The sequence below is a fragment of the Meleagris gallopavo genome, chromosome Z (assembly GCF_905368555.1).
Source record: "Meleagris gallopavo chromosome Z, MGAL_WU_HG_1.1, whole genome shotgun sequence".
NCBI classification, from domain to species: Eukaryota; Metazoa; Chordata; class Aves; order Galliformes; family Phasianidae; genus Meleagris; species Meleagris gallopavo.
Window position 1 is genome coordinate 34419209 of NC_139435.1, and position 24020 is coordinate 34443228.

Genomic DNA, 24020 nt, shown 5'->3' on the forward strand with positions numbered 1-24020 from the left:
AGGGTTGTGATATACCAGAGGGACCTGGACAAGCTAGAAAAATGGGCTGACAGCAACCTCAAGAAGTTAAACAAGGAGAAGTGCAAAGTCCTCTTCCTGGGGAGGAGCAGCCCCAGTACCATGCCAGAGGTCACCCAGCTGTGAAACTACCAGGTAGAAAATGGACCAGGTGGTCCTGTGAAAACCTGTGGGGATTTTGCATTGTTGACTAGCTGAAATACATCACATTGTTCACTCAATTTTCCTCCTCAGAAAAAGAGAAAATATGATGGAAAAAAACCTTCAAGGGTTGAGATAAGGAAAGGGAAGAGAAGCCAGGGAAGGGAGATTTTTGAGTCTTCTCCTAATCTCTTCAAATGCTTTTTGTTACAAGACCAAAATAAGTCTCAGTTTTCTCATGAGACTATTCTTCCCATCCAGCCTGGAAACTCAGAAAGGACTTTTCTCAGGCTCTGTTGATGCATTTTCTTCTCAGATAAAATAAGTATAGTGGCATGACTGACAATAAAAAGTAAAAATGAAAAATAAAGAGAAATACTAGCATGTCGATACAAATTTGAATATTAGGCTAAAGATGAGTATGGAATTGAATCTTAAACTAAGCATCTTATTCTTCCTGGTTCTGAACTACCTGAGCCATGAAGATGCAGTGCTTTTCTAAAGCAGAGGGATGAGGCAGATATCATCAGGTATAGGTTTTGAGGGTGATACGAGGTCTCCTGTGTTTTGTGCTCTACAAGTGGAATATGTTAGTACATTACTAAAGAATTGCATTGGAAATTGCATACAGAAATAAACAGATACTGTTGAACAGAAGAGGTTTAATAATAATGAAGTCTCATGTTATTTTCATGACAATTGTAAAAAAGAGTGGTTTAAAGATTTCACAGCAGAAAGGCTGATTACTTAAGCACATGAATGTATCAAAAACAGTGCCAAACAAGGGAGTTGATTGAAAATAATAAAGAGGATGAGCACTTTTTCATGTAGAAATACATTTAGTAAATGTGACTCAGTTTTACTTCATATATACAGTTTTCATTTGGCAAAATCAGAACTGGAATTTATGATCTAGAGTATTTCTTAACTTTTCCTTATTTTGCTTACTCACATTATGATGTAAGCAAGCATAAAATTCTTTCATAGATAAGATATCACAGAAGTTATTAAGATCAGCAAGTTCCTTAAGAGGATATTTTCTGGGTCCATTAATATTCTAGCATGAAGTGACGTCAGTTAAATTCCATTTTTGATTTGGGCTGTGTGATAAGCTATGAGATAAAGTCTCAGTAGGAAAGGATGAAAAACTTCATATTCACTTCCATGTACAGTTTTAGTACTTGGTTAACTGGTCAGTACTGACTGCTGCTTCTGTAAAACTCAACAGCACTGCAAAGTGTTACTCAAAGACTGTTTTTCAGAAAACATCTGAATTCTTCAGTCATATCTTTTCTGTAGGAAAAGATATTCGTTTGCGATAAACAGCTGAGTTCTTGAAAAATACAGCGTACCATTCTCCACAAACAAATTAGAAAAAAAACCAATTCCCTTTCTCCTATGCCTCGTCCAAGTCCTCCGCTCTCCAGATATAAACTACGGGTTAAATATGGAAACAACATCATGCTGAGCAGATAATTGTTTCCCAGGAAATCCCTTCTCTCCACAGGGCAGTAAGCATAACGGCAAAAGCAATTTATTATGCAGGTATTGGACTTGAAGTTATAAAGTACAGTTATTCTTTGTGGCATTTCAATAGATCAATGCATCACGTTCTGTACTCACAGATCTCAAGCTGTGAGGGCGCAGAAGGGTACACAGGCAGCAGATGGACTACTTCCTGAGATTGCCACAATGCCCAGAGAAAGAAGGGCACAGGCCATTCCTTCCAAACCATCCATGGCACAGGCACAGCCGCATTGCAGCAGTGCCCCAGACATCCAGCTGCCCCAGGTCATCTTCAGCGCTCTCTGGACACTTCTGGACACCCAGTCCAACTAAATACTGCCTTGAGCTGTGAATCCTCTACACTCCTTTTCTGTCAAATAGGTTTTTATTGTTACAGTGAAGCTAGATGCATCATTTTCACAACTCTATGAAAGTTTCGCGGTTTGTCTGACTTGAAGGAGGAAAGCAGGAAATAACAGCCTTGTCTGATCCTTCCATGACTAGCAGCACCCTGTAACCTCCTTGAGTGATTGTTAAGGAATCAAATCTACAGGAAGCCCAAACAGCTTGGGGATTGTTGGTTTTAAAACCAGTGAAGTGTATTTTTCCCCTCAATTTTAGAATTTGGGATCTATCTAGGAGGCAGCTAAATAAACTGGCTAATGTGGGAGCCAGAGCTACTACTGAAATTTAATCACATTCTCATGAGAACTCATTGGGACGTGGCAACTTGCCACCATACATCTGCTTATGTATTTTATCCATCTTTTTCCACACCCCCAAGTTTACAAAAAACTAGTAAGAACTACCCAGACCTGATTTGTATTCTAATTCTGTTCAGAAGAACACTGTATATGCCAACAAAATGTGGAAAAAAAAAGCTTATTCCAACTTCCTTTTGTACCCTGATACTGTCCTGGGAGTCCATCTGTCGTGGGAAGCACTCCACCTGTGAGCAGATGCCTCCTTGGTTTGTGCTCTACTTGTACCTCAGACTGGAAGTTCTTCAGGCAGCATTCTGCCATCCACTCAGTGTGCTTTCCTTGCTGGAGATGGCTCTGGTGACAGTAATAGCAGCACCAGTGCTGTTCCATGTCAGAGAAGTTAGTAACATGCTGCAAACTGCTACGTGCCCCGCGTCTTTGCAGCAACCAAATCACAGCAATCATGCCACACTCCTGTAAAGACAGCAGTGTGCAGCCACCATGGCACAGGTGATGCAGATAACAGTATCTAAGGGTTATTTTTAGTGTAATAGAAAGCAACAGCAAACAACAGCAATTTGACAGTTTCTTGCTGAGCAGTTTCTGGGTAAGCTGTCCCCACAGCTTATTTGGGCAGGTTAATTGCGTAACTGCACTGCTTTGCTCAATGCAGGAGGTAGCTTAGTAATTAGAAAACAGGAAAAAAGAGTCACAGGGGACTAAGTCCTGCACTTGTGGAAGTGAAAGAATACCCTGCTGGCTTTAATGGAGGAGGTTAAAGCCTGTGGAACGCAACCTATAACACTGAAACAAATTCACTCCTAATAGGCATCCAGCTGTTTCTTCTCAGACCTGCATACTTATTATGCCTCAGAATTATTTTCAGCGGTGAATAGTTATTAAAAAGTGACAGGGAATATGGCAAGCCTTTTACCTGTATTGTAATTGTGGAATTGTTTAGAGACCATTTGTTACCAGAATCTGTATGATTTTCCAGTGATTTGGTTACAGCTTTGGTTGTGACGTCCTTTAGTGATACATTATGTCTTCTCTGATTGTGCTTCCTATGGCACATGAGGAAAGCAGCAGCTAACTTGAGATGATAATGCAGTCTTAACAGAGAAAACATTCAATGTTTAAGTTGAATAAATGACAAAATGTGACATTTTAAACAATACACCCAATCTGTGGAACATTCCTAAGGTGCGCACAGAAAGCAATATCCTGTGTGTATGGATGAAGAACATGGTTAGTTCTTCACAAGGCTAGGCAGAGGTATGCTTCCAGCCATCTTGTCAGATCTCCCTCTAGAGAGGCCAGATAGATTCACTCTGTGATGACTGCACAAATCCTTAATTACAGAGTGACACTGTAGACAATGCAGCGTAGTGGCAAAACACTTCCTGCCTGGAGAGAGGGGAAGTTGTGCGTGCCGTTCTTGAAGGGGGTTATTAACTGGAGGTTTGTAACTGCCTGGCATATTGGTTATCCTTTGGTAAATGCTGACATGCTCCACCTGTTTCCATCACGCTGCTGAGGCTCCCTGTGACCTCAAGACTGCTGGCAATGTGGCAGCACTGTTTGAGCAGCATGCTTTGCTGGCATTGCACAGATCTGCCCATAATGGTCAAGAGGATGGTACAAACATATGCTCTGTGTTTCCTGCAGATATAGACTCCTGCTTACCTTTTTAGCCATGAAAGCCTTCTGTCTCCAGAGGCAGTGCCAATCTGGGCTCAGTGCCATGCCAGGCTGCCTCATTAGACCTACTGTTCTGCTCACGGAACTGCAGAGACACCACACAGAACCCTTCTGTGCTGTTTATTCCTGTAATTTACTGTACAGTTCCCATTCTTATGCTATTGGGAACATGTGGAAAATAAGGAATCAGTCACACTAGGCCCCCAAGTATAGCAAAATGGAATAAACTATTGCCCTGAAAATTTCCATCCTTTGCTCTTCTAAACATCTGCACCTGCTGCAGAACCAGAAAATCCACTCCCAGTATCAGAAGGGGGCTCAGAGTGCTAAGAGGGAGCTGCCCCAAAGGCAGATGGGAGATGGCCATGCGGTGAGAGGAGAGGAAGCTGTGCTAGAACTCCTCAGAGCACCAGGATGAGGAACAGCACTAGGGAGCATCTATGCCATGGCACCTGTGGTTACCCATGTTGTGATTCCCCTGTCCAGGGGACTCTCCACCAGGCACAACTGCAGCACCATGGCCTTCGTAACCCAGGGGTTGTTCAAGGGCCAATTCAGGGTTGAATCTGATTTTAAAGAAGCATGTTTAGAAGTCAAGACATTCACACCTTATGGCCCAGAGCTGAGCTTAGTGGCCTCAAAAGAAGTATCTTCTGTCTACCTGTAAATAGGCTATCCAAGAAATGTTGACTACAAGTAGATTAATGATTTCAAACAAGCTAAAATGATGTCACTCAACCAGAAGCACAGCCTCTGCTGACAAGTTGTATGTGATGACAGAGTTAACTGAGTTCATTCTTTTGCAGAGGACAATAAACTATGCTAATACTAAGAATAAAAGTGGATTTCTCTTCTTCTCATTTCACAGCTATGAAACTGTGATGGGACAATTATGTTCTCCTCTCTGCCCAAACTTCGCTCTGCCAGCAAAACTGCTACTCTTCTATGTGACATTCAGTACCTTGATACTAATAAATGACAATTTTGAGTTTTACTGGTAAATGTTGTACACAAAATATTTTAGGAACACTGTGCTATGCACCAATTAGTAAATTCACTCTATGCCAATTTTCTGAGCACGCTGGAAATGTAATATGGCAGAAATTTTTACCCAAGACCAGATGGAAAAAAAAGAAAGGAAGGAAGGAAGGAAGGAAGGAAGGAAGGAAGGAAGGAAGGAAGGAAGGAAGGAAGGAAGGAGGAAGGAAGGAAGGAAGGAAGGAAGGAAAGAAGGAAGGAAGGAAGGAAGGAAGGACAACTCGTGGCTGCCTAGAAGGACATCAGTTTGAGATGAAACTGGTACTGGTGATCAGAGGGGGAAAAAATTTAAAGGTTCTTTCCTGTGATGTAAATTGATAATTTCCCTTTACTCCACTGGAAATGCCACGTGCATATTAAATACGAAAATCCGCCCTTTGTTTCACTGGAGAAACAATCTCAAAATCTTTTGCTTTGGCTTGTATTCGTTATCTTTCAGAGAATCTGAAAATTCACACGATACTGTAAAATGGTACTCTGTGACACATCTGAAAATAAGGCTTATGGCTGCACATGCATGCTATTATGAGCAGGAGCCACCAAAGTAGCAAACATTTGTGCATCTGAAAAAAGTAGGACACAAAAGTATGGGAAAACCCTTTTCTCATCCTTCAAATTGTTTAGCAGAGAAACAGATTTGCTTTTGAATAACTTTCTCTATTTTAAAACTTTATTTGAACTTTGTCCAGATTTAACAGAATACTCTTCTCTGCTTGCAAGGTCTGGGTATGGATCCTGTAACAGTTCCCCCACTGCAGCTGGAATGAAATTCACACTGAGCACATAGCATCAGTATCATTCAGACTCTGGTTAATTATATCACTGTATAGCTTTTAACTGCAGATGTGTCTCATACTGAGCCAACATACAAGTTTACATATACAAGATGAGTGGTTTCAGGCCTTTAATTAGACTGTTGGCAGTAATCATTCCGGCCTTTCTGGATCATTTTAATTTCCTCAATTTATTTGCATGTCTAGCTACTGCATCTGTCCCATGAAAGGCCTGGATACTGAAAAATAAATGTATGTTTTGGTTTGGTTTTCCTTTGTCATGCAAATTCAAACATCATAATAATACCTGCCAAGTGGTGGAGTTATGAAAGAGTAGACTGAAACCATTTCATCTTCTCTGTAGTTGAGTACTTGTGGGATGGATAAACTACACCATGTACAAGTACAAAGATACACTACTTCTGCTTTTATTTTTCTCTGTTTTCTTTCTGTGCCCCAGTCTCTTCTCCTAGTACCACTGTCACTTTACCTGACACTATTTTTCTCTTATTTATTTGTCTACCTCCTCTGCCAATTTCTGTTTTGCTTATTACACAGTTGTATCTAATACCTATGGTCAGTACCACAAAATGTGGGTTAACGATACAGTGGACTAAAACTGACACCCAGACAAATATCTGCTTTCACTATATTTTAAATATCTCCATGCCAAACTCTTCAATTTTCACATTGTTTCTCAAAGATGAAAAAGCTCAGTGAAAGAGAACAGAAGAAAAAAATCTGTATACATTAAAAAAAAATGCCCAGAAAAAAAATCAAAAGATTTGCCATGCGGTGAGTAAGCTTTTATGTTGTCCTAGGGCAAGATTTCCTTCGGCTATTTAATGTATGATTCCAGCAGCCAGGTGAGGGCACATACAACAGAGCACTAAGCTTCTTATGGGACGAGATGCTCAGTTCTTGTGCACTCTGAAGGGTAAGAAGACTCAGTGGACTACCTTAAGATACCTAATGTAGGGAGGATGTGGTCCATCTTTCTTCTCCAGTGATAACTTAGGCTATTTATGTAGATGAAGACGAGGCAAAAATAATCTTGTTAGGGGAGAGACTGTTGAGAAGGTTCACTCAGGGTCTTCTTTTGTGGCTGCAATATTGCATGTGGGTACATCAAAAAAATGCTGACTTGTTCTTTAGTGCTTCCTTTACATACCGGTGGTGCATTTAGCCAGGAAAGAAAGTAGCATTCTGCAAGAACAGCAGCCACAGCTAGTTAGCTTGTGAGATGCTTTCTGCTTGCCATGTGTGGACTGTCACTTTTGCACTCTGATGAAGTTAATATGAGGGTGATGCTGTTTCTGAACTTGCTAACTATATTCATATAGAATTTGTATACTCTGGTCAGATAAAAGCTGCTCCTTGAAAATTTGGCTATTGGCGTCAAATTGTTTAGAAAGAACAGTTGCATTATCCTCCTCTTTCAGTTGTGTAGCATAAGACTTGAGAACTACAGTTTAATTAAAAAGATCTTTTTTCCCCAAATTAAAGACTGTCGCACTGTCTGCCTACTTTCTCAGGCCTTCCTCAAATCTAAGTCCATATGTACGTACTGCTTTAGTTTTCTGCATGTGATCTTCTCAGCCTAATTTTAAAAATTCACTTGACCTCTTTCCTCTTCATTCCAGAAATCTTGGGAACTGAAGAAATCATGGGATTATTAATGGGACAGAATTTCCTCCTAGGTGGGTAGTTAAAATGCATTTCTAAACAACTAATAGCTTTTAGTTACTAGTCAAATGTAGATGCTAGCCGTCCTAATTCTGGCTCTTGCTACTGAGATGTTTTATGACAGACTCTTCATCTCTTGCCTAATCTAAAAGATTGATTTCTTAATCGTAGTCTTTAAATCGTCTGAGATGGTACACTAAGATGGAGGCATACATGATGCTGTGGCTCTGCCTTTAACACACATTTTTTATTTCTTTAATAAATAAAAGTTCTACCTCTGACTGTTTGCACAGAGCTGTCAATTACCTCCAGTTCTAAAAACTAAATAGTAACAACTTTGGCCTACTACTTCTTTGAAACTTAATGAGTGCTTAAACAGCAATCTTGTAAACTCAGCCTTCAAAAACTTATTTGATGACTAATATCTCTCACAGAAGAGATAGGGAAGTGGAAGAGAATGCATGTACAAATTATTGTAGTCAGTGGCCTTATTTCTATATTCAGCTGTGTGAAATCCTGTAATAAAGCTATATACCAGATTTTGCATTTGAGTCTCTGGTTTGTCTTAAAGATACATGAAAATATGTGCAAGGTGCTTGGCTACTAATAAAAAAAAAAGACTGATCATAGCTTATATTTGCTACATTTATATGATCATTTTGATAACTTCAGGGAACTCCATTTGCTTTTGCATTTGATCCCATAAAAATAATTTAGGATTTTGCTATCAGTTTCAATAGAAGTAGAACTTTATCCTTAGTAGCCTGAATGGTCTCTCCACCAGGAGAATAACAACCTTTTCAGTCTTCATTTTTTTTCAAACAAGTATTTTCTGGTTTGTAATATATGCTGCAGCACACAACAGTCCCAGACCTCCTTCCCTGCCCTGCCAAAAAACTTGGGAGATGCTGATCTTGTTGGGCCAGACTCTACAGAAATTTCACGGTGCGCCAGATGTTAACGATCACCAAAAAAGTTCCATCCACCAAGCAAATTGCTGACTCAAAATGTGTCAGGCTGCACTGCGGTGCACTAAAACCATGTTTTTATTTAACACGGTGATGCAATTCAAACACAATTAGAAAGAGGATCTTACAAGTGATAACAGTAATTTCACAATCATTGTGAAAGTGAAATAACTTCTAAGAAAGGCAAAGACCAGTCAACAGCATTGCTTACTAAGTAGTGCTTACTTCAGCAAATGCTTTTGAAACAAAGAATGCTCATTAATAAAAGCTTATGAGAGTTCCCTGATTTGGGGTATAGTTTTTTACTCTCAGTTGAGCATGTATGGTAATGTCTTACTGACTTCCTGTGCTCAAGTACTACCGTAAAAATCTCTAAAGAATGACAGATGAACTACTTACTACCTGGATTCATACTGACAAGGATTACAGGTAATTCATGTGTCAACGGTTTACATCATGATAATGAAACGGATGACATCATGATAATGAAATATAGTTTTTGTAACTTATCTTTGACATCTTCATTTGTCAGGGGAATGAATATCTTCTTACTGACTGCCAAACTTGAAACCAACAGGATCAGTGTTATCTTGGGAAATGTAAATATCAATTATAATTTGCAGCAATCTGAAAATATTTTAAAAGAATTTGGTGCCCTGGAATACACTGTGTTATATTTGTAGACTACAAAGAAGACTGGATTCCCATTGTCCTTGTCACTAAAGAACTGAGAGTAAAATAGCTTATCCCTTTCCTCATGGCCCAAAGTTAGACAGTATTAAATGGCTGATACCTCAAGAGTAAAGACTTTCAATCATAGTAGCACTGAACCAAAAAAAGTAAACTAACTTACAGCTTAGAAGAGGAGAAACAAGACCTCCCTATCCATAATAGACATTATTTTTCATTTCCTAGATAGTGTCTTTCAGCTGTCTCATTAATTTTCAACTACCATTTAAAATCAATTGAACTGGATTTAACATTTTCAGTCTTCCTATGTATTTCAATACATATTACATATGCACATGTGGTGTTTGGTTATATAAATTACTGATTCAATCTTCACAAGAGTTAAACATCTATTGCAAAACATATTAATTGCTCTAATATGTTTAATTATTTCAAGACAAAGCAGGTCAAAATTTCAACATAGCTCCAAGAATACAATCAGTAACACTGATGAACCTAACATAATGTTAAGTACATCCCAAAAGTTTAAGCGATGAGTTTGGATTCACTGCCCCATTTGAATAAACAGAGAGCAAGAGGATGGTTGTGTAGCTGAAACCAAAAATTCTATGGTATCTTGCTATATGTACATAATACAAGAGATGCAGCAGCTGTATACATGGAAAACTGCAGGCTGCTGAGCTTCACATCTTGGCCTTTCAGGTACTAAATCGTGGCAGTGTCTCTTTGCCTTTGCGAAGAAAAGGTGTGCTGCAACGCTGCCACTCAACTTTACAGCTGTCTGCACAAGGAATTCCTGTTTGCATGAATTCCACCATTCACACAGTGCCTGGCGTTTAGCAGCCAGGAATTTTAAAATATACACTAAGTAGAAGTTGGCAAACCCTTTTTAATACTAAAAATAATGTGTATGTTGGATTCTGATTGTTAGCGTCAGTTTTAAGGGAGAAAGTAAAACACTGCTTTGGAAATGTTTCTAACTGCGACATTTGCAAAAAGGAGTCGTCACGAAAAATTTGAAGGTTAGCTTCCATTTTACTGTTGATCATAACTCCACCCAGATAGCCAACATGGTTAATGAAGTTTTATTTAAATAAATAAACTTGCACACCTTAGCTGGAGAACAGAACGTTTGTGTTTTGAAGAGGAATAGTCAAGATCTGAAAGAAATCACATTACCTGGGCTTTGAAAGAATGTATTTCCCCAAATTAAAACAAAACCTAAAATATGTAGTTAAGAATAGCTTGCAAGGATAAAATGAAGAGAATTAAAGAATAAACTGAAAAAATAATTAACATTACAAATGGAAAAAAAAAGAATGAAGATGAAAGTGATTGCAAAAACTGAAATGCCAATGATAGATATTTAAAAAAAAAATCCAAAAACCAATTATGTAAGTTTTTCAGTGCTTTATGTACATCTGTGGAAGCATTTTTACTGAGAATTAAGTGTCCAGAGCTATGTATGTGGGAGTCCCGGTCTGGTTTGGATTCCAAGTCTTCTATTTGCAACAGTCACTAACATTAATCAATTTTCTGTTTCATAAAAGCAGTTACATTAAAAAGAGAAACCTCATCAGGCACATATGGTGAGAAGCTCATCATTAAACATTATTTCAGCCTCACTACACATATGTCATATATTCACTGTGGTTTATCCAAGCAAACAATTTAGCTATGAGATCTGAGCTGAGCTAGCAGCTGGAATTTACGTGTGCTTCTCTCTCTTCTTGTTCACTACTGTAGGAAGGGAAAAGGCTATCTTTTGGATCACTCACATGAATAAACTCCAGAAAATTCAGTTTTTTTCCAATGTAGTCCTCTCTAACTCACTAGCAAAGACCTGGCTGATTGTGATTGTGCAAAATCACTAATATTATTCTTCTGATATAATCACAGCTGTATTCCTCAAGGACAACTATAAATATTATTTGAAACATTCCTGCAATCCCATGCACAGGGTTAGAGCTTCTCTTTTTGTGAATCCCACTCATGGGTTTAGAGCTTATCTCTTTGTGAGAAGGTCACAGCAAGTTAGTGGGGCTGTATGAACACCAGAAATCAATTAACAGGTTAGCTTTGCTCACCATGTCAGGATGAAGCAGAAAATGGTCTAGAAAACTACTGCCAGAACTCTGTTACAGTTAGTCCCTTTGTGAGGATTTCTGAGGCAAAATAACATTGCCCTGAGGTATGCATGGGCACCTTCACTCTTAGTGGGCTGAGGCTATATGTGAACTTAGAGGAAATAATGAGTACAATGATGAAAACCCTACTAATAAAAAGAATTACAAAATAAAGAAGTTAATAACAAAGCCAATAGCAAGTGAGAGAGCTCTTATTTTAATTTTGTATCACTTAAGAAAACTAGAAACCTCAAACATATATATAGGTAAAAGGAAGAGATTTTCTGCACCTTGAAGAATTTCTTTAAAATAACTTCTCTTAGTGCCTTGGCTTCTCTTTACTCCTAGTCAAGTAACAGTCCTAAAACTGACAGCTTTCCTTTTCATATATAAAGAAGATCCTAAATGAAATTTGAAAGAATAAGTACAAACAACGATGTGTCTGTACTATATTTTTAATTTCCCATCACTTCTCCTTAATATTCATGTATTTTTAGATCAACGTCAAAGGCATCAAGCTCTTGCAGATCTATTCCCTATCAAGTTTTTCTGGCCTCTTCTTCAAAGCCATCTTTTTGTAAAAATACACTTTATATTTTAGTTCACAAAGAGATGAAATGCAGTCATGAGTGTAATAAACACTCAAGAAAGCAGATAAGATTGGAAACTTTCTCCATATTTTCATGCAATCAAAAAAAAAAAAAAACCTACTTGGTTTTTGTCTTAAAGTTGAACCTAAATACTATTTGAATGCTGACGTATAGTGATAAGATAGGGAAGCTCAGCACAAGTGTTGAGGCAGAAATGACACCATTATCTATAGTAGAAGTAGTGGATTAAAGAGTATTTTTTATTCTATCATAATCCTATACAGCAATGTCTTCAGGAGATACCTCAGTCAGAAGTCAGAAATGCTAACAACTATGTCATATATACAACTCAGAAACATGCAGTCAGAACAGCACTTTACAGCTCCTTGGTGACCTCTATACAGAGACATCTTCAGTAGCATCTCATTACTTTTGACAGTTTTCTATTCAGACATCAAGATCTGAATGCAGAAAGCTATTCAAAAGATGGAGCCCTTACGAAAACTTATGAAGAGTTACGATAAAGCTTTTCTAGACAGCCTTTTTCACTAGATTGAATTAGAAGATTCAGACACTCTTCAACATGTAGGATTTTTAGGGAGGTAGAGAAGGAATTCTGAAAGTCTTACAAGCTTCTGTTCTGAATGTTGCCGCATTTGTTCTCTGTAATGCTTATTTTGTTTTCTTCTGTGGTTGAAGAAAATTATTAATACTTTTTTTAGCTTTTTCCACTAATAGAAAATTCACAGTAGTGCTTGCTTACTTGTGTCAGATTTAGAAGTAGCTTGTTAAGTACAGAACATTTTCTTGATTGCTGGCACAGCTTAATGCAGGACCTCATGCAGTGTGATAAAAATCAGTCTGGCTAATTAGCACCATTTAGAGACAGTGCTGGAAGACACTGCTTTTGTAGCCCTTGCTGTGTATGGCCCTTCACTTGAGTATATTTGCATAACACTGAGTCACACTGACAGGCCATAGGAACAAGCTTTAGCACAAGAAAAGTATTTATTAACATTTGTTTTTTCATATGATGGTATGATACTGTAACAGAAATATATTGGAACTCTGTTCAATTATAAAAGAACGCATCTGAAACAATACTTGCTAAGTCTTTACCTCCATCCAGTAGAGAATATTTGTTAAAGTTTAGAGCTTTTATTTAGCTGGGCAGTAAAACCATGTTTTCCTGACCTGCTACTAAGTACACTTGACTCACACTTACTTATTCTGAAATATCTTCACATAAAACTTACATATAACTGTTTGCAATGGAAGTCCATATGTAATTTCTTGTTTTCAAATATTGAGATGTCACACTGACACATGATTAATGTACTTCTGAAAACTCTTCAGGACAAATAAGGACAAATAAAAGAATGTGTGGATGGCTAAGAGGAAAGGAGTCATGGATGAAGAGTCCTGAAAAAAAAAACAAAACATAATGTGATGGACTGGGATACGTAGAGGGATTCAACAAAGAGTTAGTTTTCTATAGCACCAGTTACAGAAAAGTGTACTTGTTCTTTTCATAATGATAGGACCTATGGTACAAATATCCAAGTTTTGTTCTAAGGATGGGATCAGGATGACTGATTTGCCACCCTGTAGATAGATGCTGTCTGAATTTCTATGGCTCATGTGAGTATCTGTAAGAGGAGCTCTCTGATTTCTACAGTACAGCTGACAGCCTAATTCTGCTCAGTTATCTTATCTCAGTTGTTTCTGCAAATGCAAAAACTTGGGAAAATGAGCAGTTAGTTCTTACCTACCGATTACTTTCCTGCTCCTCTAAAAGCACTCATAAGCGAAGTAGGTAATTCCTATCAAACAAGATTTGCTTTCATTAAAGCATTCAGGGTCCTCTTATAAGGCCTTCTTTGCTGCCCTGGTTTCCAGTGAACAAAAATTCAGATTTTCTATTGACATGCTGATATGCCAGGGCTCACATCTCCTTAACAGTATATAAGAAGTTACTGCTCTATTAATGGGCAAAGGAGTAAACACTGATCTATTAATGGACAAAATTAATAGACAAAAAGGAGTAAGTGCTCTTGAAGGTTTGAATAAATGAGACACTGATAAATTTGCATTTCCTGTAAAGTGAATCCTTAATGAACATGCATAATGTTATTTTAATATATACCCTTTGTAATTATTTTCATAACCTGATCAGATAAGTAGAACTGAAAAAGGGTGTTGTTTTAAAATTCAGCCTTTCAGAGTCTTTAAAGACATAGTAAGAGACTAACATGGTGGAGAAAGCTGTTATAATTGAGAAATAAAAGTCTATATAGTTTTATATATTTCTGGAAAAAAAAGTCCTTCTGCAAATTAATATATCATGGAATTGTCAGTCTTGATACAGCACCTTGAAGTTTAACTCCTATGTAAATCACTATCTGGCTTTTGATGCAAAAACCTTTGCTATCTGTTGCTATTTAGAAGGCTCAAAGTTGCCCATCACAGTTTTTTCAGATTTCTAGACTTTTCTTCTTGATTTCTTTTCTGAATGTAAAGAAAAAGTAAGTCTTCTTGTGTGTTACTTTCCTTCAAATTTTGGTCCATGCTTTCTAGGTATGGAATATCAATGGAACTTAAAAATGATGCATGCCTAAAATACCATCTGTGGAGGATGCTGCATTCATGCAGCTTAATAGCTCTGACCAGCACTGGCTCATAGATTTTGAGACAAAATATTACTTTAATCGTCTACTGTCTCTCCTCCAATAAAGACAGCTGAATCTCATGGAAGTAACCTTCAGCAAGAGAGCACACTCCCATTCTTATGCAAATGTGAAGACAATTATGTGAAGATGCAAAAAAAAAAAAAAAAAAAAAAAAGGAAATATTCTGCAACATCAAAACGAGTAGCTACAACTGCTCATGGTTCCAGATGTACTCATCCTGGTCCCGTCCACCACAGATTCTCCCTGTTAGCTCTGGTATGGTACACAATTACACCTGCCCTGTATGGCAAGAAGCATAGTAAACTGTTGTGGAAGGAAAGGTACTGCATCCAGTTAAAAACTCATCAACGTGAAGCTAACTGATATAAACTCCTAGATGCAGTCCGAGCCATTACCGTGAGCTTATGCCAGGTCACCACTCTGCTGCAGTGCTTTTGATCTAAACCTACAAGTTGTAAAAGTGACTTTAGTTACAGTCAGTATGTCTTCCAACATTTATTTATAAAACCAAATTTATAAAACTAATCTTAGGTATTTTGTGGAAGAAACAAAAACGCTGTGAGATGCTTTAAAATTTTGAAGACATAAGCATAAAGTCATGTACATAAATATCACCATCATCCAAGAGTCATTGTATCATTGAAAAAAATGTGCTGCATTACCACTTGCAGCTGTAGATTTTCTGCAGTTACTCTGTACGCTCATACAATGTAAGCAGCATGGTGCTTTAGCATGCAGTTCAGAGCAGAACAATCTACTGAAATTATAACTACTGAAAGTTAGATCATAAGGAGGTCTCTACCATAGCTCGTGGCAATACATACCAGGCTGTTTTGTACACCGGGATAGGATACCGTAGTAAGGTCTCAGGGCACTTAGCTACTACCCTAGCCCCTTGCAGAGTGATGAGAAGAACATGGACACTGTCAATTTGCCATTTACTGACAGTTTCCTTAAATGAGGTCTGCTCCAAAAGTAATGCCTCCTATTTTGTCATATTAGCCTACAGGTGGATGTTAGTGTGATGGCAGTAAGGGTTGAACTTTCCCATCAACACTCTGTTAATGTTATTGCTATGTGACGGCTTTGTGACGGATGGCAGTGGAGGGCTAGACTGACAGAATGGCATCTGACATGGAAGCATGAATGAAGCAAAGGTGAGAATGCAGAAAAAAATGGCATGCACTGACACTTATTGACATTTGCTGAATGTTTATAGAGACCAAGCAGGGGATATGAGCACAGTGAAGTGGTGGGTGGTGCAGTGGTGAGAGCAACAGTGGGTCACCCCCACTGGAATAGATTTTTATGAGTGTGGCATGCAGGCTCTTGTTCACTGCATGTGAAAATTTAGAGCTAATGTTGAAAAACAAGTGTTCTGTAGCTGCTAATTTGCTCTATCAAACAGTGTTATCTTGCTCTTTGTATCTGTTGTCATTTCCACAGAAATAATTACAAGGCATTACTTTCAGAGCAACTTACATATTATAGCATTGTGATTGGGTGGATATACATGTAGGTGGAGAAGAACATTCAAATACCTGTTTAGTTTAGCACTAAGCATAAATAAGGAATAGAGTCACTCTTACCTTATAATGTTGCTCATTTGTTTTTTTTTTTTTTTCAGGAAGAAAAGCTAGGAGTTCTGTCTGCTCTTGTTTTTTGGGTTTGGGACTGTTGACTCTTCTCCACATACAACCACTGACTTTAGATGGAACTTAATTTGAAGCAGTCCACCTTAAAGTCTGAAAGGAAATTTTGAGATTGTACTGCATTGGATTATTCACCCTTAATCTTCCAAACACTCCTATGTCAGTGCTGTAGATTTTGAATACATTAAGTGTCATTCACTCCAAAGACTTAGAGCTGAGCCAGATGGCACATCTGACTGCTCTGCCTAAGCTACTGGTGTGAAAAGCAGAAAGTGAAGTGGCAGAAGATGACTACAAGAGGCTTTTCTTACTGCTGTTACCTAGAGAATCCATTGTTATCTAAGCAGTGTGACTACTGCACGCTGATTTGAGTAAACATATAGCGTAATTGTTGTTATCATTTGTTATGAAAAACACAGCTGATAAAAAACTGGGTGCAGACAGGATCTTGAACAAAATGGAAGTAGCACCTTGAAATGGTGTTACGATTCCTCTACTTCAATATGCATGCACATACAATAGTTCCTTCTGCAGTAGGAATTCAACGTGCATGAGTCAGCCTATCTGATACCAGTAATTACAGCTATAAATGCACAGTTATTACACAATCAGCTTGTGTAGCTTGGGAGTAGTCTACTCTATCAGGAATAAAACGGTCCTGAGCAGATGGTAGGGTTTTGCTGCCTTCCTTGAAGCAGTCAGGGAGTCCAGCAGCACAGCCTTCCCCCTGCGGCCCTTCCACCTTGCTTGAAAAGAGTCCAGGCTCCTGCCAGTTAGAGGTGCTTCCCTGAAGGCAGCGCTGCCAGGATGTGGTCTTCCCAGCCCTGCTGCCTGCATGTTTGTTCTCTCAGCTTCCTTCTCACATTCTTTACTCAGCACTGATTTATAGCCCAACTGGCCATCCCCATGTATGTCTCCCGAGACCTGTGGAACATCAGCACTGCAAGTACTCGGTGTTGTGAGATTAACACCCTGCAGTTTGGCGCTTGAGTTTTCCTGCGTGGTCCCTCTCAGGGCAAACGTGGATCTGCCCAAAAGCAGCGTTGTCTGCAAAGCACAATTCAGGATGTAGATACGGTCTACAGAGGAGGAACGAACGCGCGCAGCCTTGCCGAAGCGCCGGCACGTCAGCGAGCACAAGCAGGCCCGCGATGCTTCGGCCGCCTCTCGCACCTAGGCAACACACAGCCCCACCAAACCCGCGACCCCCTTGGCCGCTCCCGCACACGCAGCCCGAGAGGGGCGGGGCGGGGCGGGGCGGGGCGGAGCGGGGTGGGGAGGAGACACCGCCCGCCCCCGCCGCGCACCGGGCGGCCCGCGCCGCCCCGGCCCGGCGGCGAGCGGGCGGGAAAAGCCGGCCCGCGGGCGGGGCCTGGGCCTCGTCCCGCCGTGCCGCCCCGCATTGCCGCTATACACCGGAGCTGGAGGTGAGGGGACCGAGTGGCTAGGGGAGGCGGCGGCGGCAGCAGCCGCAGCAGCAGCGGCGGCAGCAGCAGCGGCAGCAGCAGCGCGGCAGCAGCAGCGCGGGGCCCAGTGGCGCGGGGCCCAGTGCGGCCCCGAGGGTCTGTGCTGGCGCAGCGGGGGTAGCCGGCGGGTGAGGCCTGGCCGGCTGGCCGGGGTCTGTGCGAGCGCGGGGCGGCCGCGGGTTGCTTCCTAATGCTTCGGGAGCTGGAGGGGGTCTTGTCGTGGGGAATGAGGCGCGTGCTGCCTTGGTTGGTTGTTGTTTTTTTGGTTTGTTCATTTGGATTTTTTGTTTGTTTGTTTGTTTGTTTTCAATTTTAGGGCTTTTTTCCTCATTTTGTTCCGCGGCGGGGAGGGCAGCCCCGAGCGGCGCGGGGCAGGGGCTGCGGGCTGGAGCGGCCCCGGCGGGCTGCAGCGCTGCTCCGTTCCGGCTCCTAGCGCTGAATTCACCTGTCCGCCTGCTTGTGTGTTGATTTCTGCCCGCGGAGACGGCAGGTAGGCTGATACGAACTCTCAAGTTTCATAATTAGGGGATTGTAGCTTTTATTTAAAACAAACAAAAGAAGCAAAAAGGAAAAAAAAAAAAAAACACCAAAAGCAAAAACGGGGCGTAAGAGAGTGGCGATGGGTTGATCGGCGCACGCCTCAGGCACTGTATTTTCCCAGATTAAACTCTGCGCTGCGGCTCAATGAGATTATTCACGTGCTGTAAGTTAAGCCTCAGGGAAGCCTCGCTGGGAGCCGCCGAGCGGTTCTGCGTTGTGTTGGAGTGGACTGAGGCACTTCTGTTCAAGATGCCCAATTTTTCTGAATCGTGCACAGCAGCAGAAAGCTCTCTGGATGGTCAGCTCACCTTTTAGTACCATAAGGGGGCTCTCCTAAAATGGCAGTGTTTCCAGTGTCCTGCTTAGATGGTAGGGGCTTTTTTTTTTCTCCTTTCTAGTGCTACTTCTTTAAAACTGAGCTTCTGGGTAGCGTTGTGCTGTAGGAGAACTCTGTGCAGGTGTTGTGTTAGCTCTCTAGAAGGAAATGTAAATAGACTTGTTTTGTGTTGCTTCTGAAAGGATATTGCTTCAGGTGAAGAAACAGTTCTTCTGGTTTGATAGAGAATTATGTATTTATGTAAATATTTTGAGCTGTCATTTGAATAATGTCAGGTGGAGGAGGGCTCAGATCAAAAGGAAAAACACAAACTGCCTAAAGTGAATCTTCTATGAGAAGTGCTGGCAGTCAGGGAGTTAGCGAATGTTTATAGTAGCACCCATATTTTTTTTTAAGTCTCCATGTAAATTCATAGGATGTTTATCCCATCGCTTATTATGGTTGAGATGCTTTTTAATAAGTTTATTTAAATGGTCTCCTACAATTTTTTGATCTTAAAAGCGGAGAGAACTTAGTCCTGTGAATGCCTGTTATAGTTGCTATTCTGATTCTCTCCGCTCTTAGAAAAGGAAAAATATTTTTTTAGTTTGTAACATCACTTTTTTTCTACTCGGCTTCCCCCATCAGTAATGTATTTTTTTGCCTCTTGGCTATCTCAAAATTGACTCACAAGAGAATTAAACACACATACTCAAATCTGTTTCATTTTTAAAGGTCAGTTTCTAATAATTAGTGTATCTAAGAAAAAGTAAAGCCCACATGTATAAATGGTTTTCTCTGCTCTTCTTATTTAATGCATTTAATCTCTCTTTCTTGGATTCTTCCTTTTACCCACCTAGATAAAGCTTGGAGTGGAAAATTTGTTCTAAGTTTAGGAATTGATCCTGGAACCACTAAAATTGGGGGGGTTTCTTTCCCTGGATTCAGCTGCTAGTGTAGGGCCGTGTATAATCCTCAGTCACACATTTAGGTCTTCCTGCTATCTGAGAACTGAACCACAGTGCTTGAAAATAAGCATGTGTTGACCTTGTTTGCTGTAACAGTGTTTGTGTGCTTTTGGAGTAGTCTTGGTTGTTTTTTTCTTTCTGTTTATTATCGAGTCTCTAGGCAGCAGGGGAATTTTTTGTACTTCTGGCATCAGCAGAATAGGCTACAAACTATAAAAAAGCTTTCTTTGCAGCTTGCGTAATGTAGTCCAGGTAGTGCTAGAAATGACCTTATTGATTCTTGTAGCTTCATGTGTGCAGCGTCTGTTCTGTACGTTTATCATCTGTGTAACCAAGGCATGACAAGTGTTTTGGCATTCTCAGCTGCTACAGGACAGAAGCTGGCAACAGCCTTTCCTTAGAGCCCAGACCAGTTGCTTGTAAGGCGCTGCCTTCTCTTCATCCCCACTTTGTGTTGGATTTTGAGGGGAGCTATGAGCAGTACAGTGTCTGCGCAAGTTTCAGCATCCTGCAGGACATGGTAGTGTGCTGTTACTGAGAGCATTAGTCTTATACAGTGGTTGCAACTGGTTGTCGTTCCAAAGTGAGCCTTTGATTATTGCTGGTGGTTATGTGGTGCTACAGTTGAAATTTATAGATGGCAAAAGCCAAAAAGCAAACTTCTCTAACTGGTACAAATAAAATTTGTAGAAGCATATACACGAGTGTTTTGATATGTGTAGTAATGTTCAAAACCCCACAGTGGTCTGAACAAAGTAGCAGAATTAGAGCAAGTTAAGTGCAATGAAGGGCTTTCTGAAGTCCTACTGACAGTGCAAAGCAGCAATTGGGAAGAGGATGCTCAAACCTTCCCTGCCATCTGGCATTAGGTTCAACTCAGCTGCTCATCATCATTCTGTAGGTGTAACTTGTGTTTGAGTCCCTCTTGTACTATACTTGCTTACTGTGGGCACACACCACTGATACTGTGAATTTTATTTTCTCTAAATAGATCAAGTGTCTGATTTGTCATCGCAGATTCCCGCTGTGGTTATGAGGTCATGCATCTTGTCTTACTCTTCATGTTTGTACAATCCTCTGGAGCTTTTACTCCTCCTTTGGGACAAGAAACTTCAAGTCCTCCTTCCGTGAGCTGGAAATCCCATCTTTTACATTCCCTCTTCACTCTCCAGTTGTGAACTAAAAAACATATGATCGTGTTGAGAGGTACAACGTCTACCATTTTACTGCTCTCTCTTCCTTGCTGCAAAGCTATCTTATTTCTGATTGGCAAAGTAGGGGGAGGCTGAAGGTGTTACACGTGCATTGTATATTTTCACCATTGTCCAGCTGTGCAATTTTTTTGCACTTTAGATATTAGGTTTTTACAGTTAAGGTAATGGTAAGTTATTGCTAATTTCTTCAGTGTGACGCAGTTAAGGTAATGGTAGGTTATTGCTAATTTCTTCCATAGACAAGAAGGAAGTTACTCGTAAAGCTGCCTGTGTGATGTTGTGTACGTGCATAGATGTAGGGCAGTGTTGTCAAGTAATGTGAGTGCTGGATAGTGGCCCTTTTATTAACCAGTCATTTTGATTGTTAGTTCTGTCTTTGAGATCCATCCCTTGTGACCACATACCACTCTGCCAGCTCCCTGTGTCTGTTATCCTTTGATCAGATTTGTTGCCATCTGTGTAACTGTGGTATTTGATTGGGATTTGCTGTGGTCAGCAATACACCATTGAAAATGTCTCTTCGAAGCTAAGGAACATCTGCATTACAAGCATGAGTACTAGGGATCCAACATTGGGTTCCACTTAACTCCTTTTGTCTCTGCACAAACATACTGGTTTGCAGTTTTCTGACAAACGAAAATTTAAAGGCCTAGCTTAGTGTCTTTTGTATGGAATTGCTAGCTTATGATCAGAATTATATTAAGTATAATGAGCACAAATATGAAGATAGTTTGCTTTTGTAAATAGTAAAAAAAATTGAATACCATTTAGCTTTAGAAATATTGCTGTAATTTACAAATGCAGTTATTTAATCTTGTTTGCAACTCCAGAAACATGGCTTCGTTCTTTGAACTGGAGAATAATACTAGTATTGAAGTTTGAAGCTTGATGTGCAATAATGGGATGTTGCCTTCAGCACTAAAGTTGACAAAAAATACTGCAACTGTTGTGCACTTTTTTGGCTGTGATTGCAAAACGGTTTGTGAGGCTTAGTGTAAATATGTGATTGCTGCACTGATCTGCATTAATTAAAAGATACTGGTGTAGAGGGAAGCTATTTTTCAACTAGCTCTTCAGCAGGTGATGTGCTGGTACAGCCATTTGCAGGACTGTACTCTGGCACTAAGGGGCTCTCTAGTGATGGGGAAGTGGTGTTAGATGGTAGAAAATTGTCTGCTTCTTTCCATCTTGAGAGAGCCATATTTAAGATTGCTGTCAGCATTCCTACTTGAGAGGAGGAAATATGCTTGCTTACAACAGCTGCTGCCCACACCATGTCTCAAGCCTGCGTTGGTCTGGATATTGCTTTGTGGCCAGAAGCCATAGGTAATGAAACCCTAGGGCTGGTCTGTGGCTGTAGAATGTAAATGGGACAAATTCTCCTTGGACCGTTTTCTACTCAGAACTTTCTGTCACGTTCTGTCTGGGAAAGTCATTTGTTTTATTCTCCTGCTGAGATTGTTTTCATGAGATGTTCTTGGACCAAGTACCCATACAAGTCAGCTAGATGCCAATGAAGTGAGAGCTTACTTGCAGCAGGGATGTGTCTGTCAGTCTTCTGGTCACAACACAGCTCATCCCAGCTGTGGTGGGAGCTCCTCCCTTTGCTGGGCTCTGTCCTGTACCATTGTGCTGCTGCTGACTGGGTCCCAGCTCTATAATGCTGCTTCTGCTTGGATATGTGAACTCATGAGAAGTTCCTTGCTATTAGCCATGACCATGAAAACCAGTGAGAGAGTTCTTGGCTTCTCTACAGACTGCTCTTTTTTCCCCCCTTATCTAAAGATGTGGGTGTGTGTTTGTTTGTAGATAATAAGGATTACCTGCATGAGATACAATGTCTCAAACTGTGGTTTGACAATTAGAATTGTAAGTAGAACCCTTAGAGTTGGAAGGGATCCTTAAAGGTCATCTAGTCCCACTCGCCTACAGTGAACAGGGATACCTACAGCTAGAGCAGGTTGCCCAGCACCTATCTAGCCTGGCCTTGAAGTTCTCCGGAGATGGGACATAAATCACATCTCTAGGCAAGCTGTTTCAGTGCCTCACTTCCCTCACTGTAAAAGACTTTTTCCTTATATCCAACCTGAATCTACCCTCTTTAAACTTGAAGCCGATTTCCCTTGTTCTGTCTCCACAGACCCTGCTGAAGAGTCTGTCCCCTTCTTTCCTGTAGCTCTTCCTGAGAGATTGAAACGCCACAATTACTGATGAGTTTTAGAGCAACAACAGAGCTGCAAGTTGCATGTCAAATTGTGTAAAAATAGTTGTTTTAAAAATTTGGCATACTAAAGATTTCTGCTGGTCTCTTAAGAGATTGGGAGAACTGTTTGCAATTGGTTGGTTTACAAGATTTGGGAAGTGGGTTTCTGTTGTCCATTTTCATTTTCCAAGCAAACTCATTTATTGGTAAACCACTGTAAGCATTCAAGACACAGAGAAGTGAGTAGAAGCCAAGTTTTAGTTTGGGTAATTAAAAAGCCCGTTGCAGCGACTGCTGCTGCCAACCTTTAATAAGAAGATTAATGAAAATAATTATTTGGGCTCAATATGAGAGTTTTTGTTTATTTTTGTTTCCTAATCCAAACTGTAAAGGCACAGGGTTTTTTAAACAGAATTTAGAATTTCATGTGCTTTCTGGTATGGTTTTGTGCAAAAATCTTCAGTGGATGATTGAGTTAAACGTAAGGATTCTGGGATTCTGTGGATTTCTGCATTGAAAGGTTCTGCTGATACTCTGCCTTTGTACCTAAGTAGAGGCTTGATTTCAGTGTGTCATGCATCAGGTGTTTTTGCCTGAGAGCAATGCAGTCTTTGTACGAGGCCATGCCCAGATTTACTGTGTGTCAGTTTGCACTGGCTTAGATTGTTGATGCTTCCTCCTCAGTAGGACGGTGTGTGGTCAGTGGAACGTGGTTTGTCTGATAAAGAAAGACATTTTTTAACTGCTGTAAAAGAACCCAGACAGTCTCAGGTGAGAGCATTGAACTTTATCATAATCAGTAGTGTCATCTAAGCTGTTTTTTTTTTTTATTATTGTTCTCATTATTTAAAGTTATTTCACTTTCAGTTCAGCATTCAGATTCCTAATAAGAGATGTGTGAGGTGTGTCTTGGACTTCAGGTTTCAGTGTGACTTCACTCGTTTTACTGTGTCTTGCATGTTTGAGAGGACTTGGTTTGGTTACATGGTTTGTCTGAATATTTTTGTCTGTATCATTCTAAAAAATCATT

At 40.2% G+C, this 24020-nt stretch overlaps 1 protein-coding gene across 8 annotated transcripts in view; it reads left to right on the top strand.

Annotated features, from left to right (window-relative positions):
* Positions 1-17545: 17545 nt before the first annotated feature.
* Positions 17546-24020, top strand: part of PIP5K1B (phosphatidylinositol-4-phosphate 5-kinase type 1 beta) — a 98745-nt gene continuing 92270 nt past the window's right edge. For 2 of the 8 annotated variants that reach the window (XR_014880565.1, XM_085213749.1), the window contains exons 1-2: positions 17547-17710; positions 18066-18239. The gene's annotated coding sequence lies outside the window, so the exon portion shown is untranslated. Of the gene's footprint in view, positions 17711-17746; positions 17878-18065; positions 18240-20564; positions 20780-24020 lie in introns of those variants that run through there. The other 6 variants (XM_085213746.1, XM_085213750.1, XM_085213751.1 and 3 more) reach the window with 5 other exon arrangements.